The sequence below is a fragment of the Gavialis gangeticus genome, unplaced genomic scaffold (genome assembly GCF_001723915.1).
Source record: "Gavialis gangeticus isolate Ggan-Ray unplaced genomic scaffold, GavGan_comp1, whole genome shotgun sequence".
In the NCBI taxonomy this organism is placed as follows: Eukaryota; Metazoa; Chordata; order Crocodylia; family Gavialidae; genus Gavialis; species Gavialis gangeticus.
Window position 1 is genome coordinate 23,748,557 of NW_017728994.1, and position 1,161 is coordinate 23,749,717.

A 1,161-nucleotide genomic window follows, 5' to 3' on the forward strand; every position below is an offset into this window, starting at 1 on the left:
CACATAGGAAAGCAGCCAAGATGGGAGCTTCCCTGTGACAGTGGCAAGCTTTCACAACTAGTGCAAGCACTGGCCTGCCCCCCGTCCCTGAGCCAGCTGCCTACCTCACTTTCCTGCCATGTCTTGATGTAATAGTATTGAGGTGTCAATTCAGCAGGAGGCTGCCCATTTTGAACCCTGATGTTTAGGGGGTACCCGCAGCTCCATTCCACCCTTACACTGCAGCCCAAGCCTCACAAATGGCATCCCAGGCAGCTAAACTCAGCCATTCCCTTCACCCATCAGCTGTGGTCCCCACTCTGAGACCTTTGGCTCCCCCTTAGGCCCTGGCCCCATCTCAGGCCAGTCAGGACTCTGAGCTTCTTTGTTCTGTGGGCATCCCTTGTGGTGGGCCCATGGCCCTTTTGACCCCTCTGGGTCCTGGCCCCAGCATGGACCAGTTGGGTACCTTGGGTCAGGTCTAAGCTGCTTGCCTGGCTTTCAGGGATTGGGGGTCCCCCATCCCTGGCTCAGGTGCTTCACAAAGTGTGCCTGGCCCCACAGGATCACTCACCTTGGCAAGCTCAGGCACTTCTAGAAGCTTACTTGGCTCTCCCTGCATTAAATAACCCACCTAAGGGTGGGGGCTGAGGTTAAGGAGCCCCAGCCCACCTTACACCGGGGAGGTGCTCACTCCTGGCATTTACCTAGGGGCTGCCACACCACCAGCATCCCCACCAGGTCTTCCTGCCCTGTAGGGTGCAGTTTTAGGTCATGCTCAGGACCAATGAAGCCTCTAAGCCATCCCCATAGCCTCACCCTTACTTCTAAGGTGTTCCTAGTAGAGTTCAGCAGAGATGTTTCTTCTCTGCTGGCTGATCATGCACTGCCCTCAGCTCAGGGAGCTGGGGTTTAAAATGGCCACCCTCATCAGGTACCTGCCCTTCCCTGGCCCAGTCTTTAAAGTGGCAGGCACTACCAGTGCCCTGCGACATGCCCCCTCCTCACTCTGCTGCTGATTGGCCAAGGGGGGTGACCGTTGTGCAACTGTGCCCCACCTTTCTCCATCAATCAGCAGTGAGGGGTGGGGCTGCATGAACAGCAGCCCTCTCAGCCAGTTAGCAGTGAGGGGTAGGGCTGCCACAAGAGCCTCTTGGCCAATCAGCATCGTGGGGGTGGGGG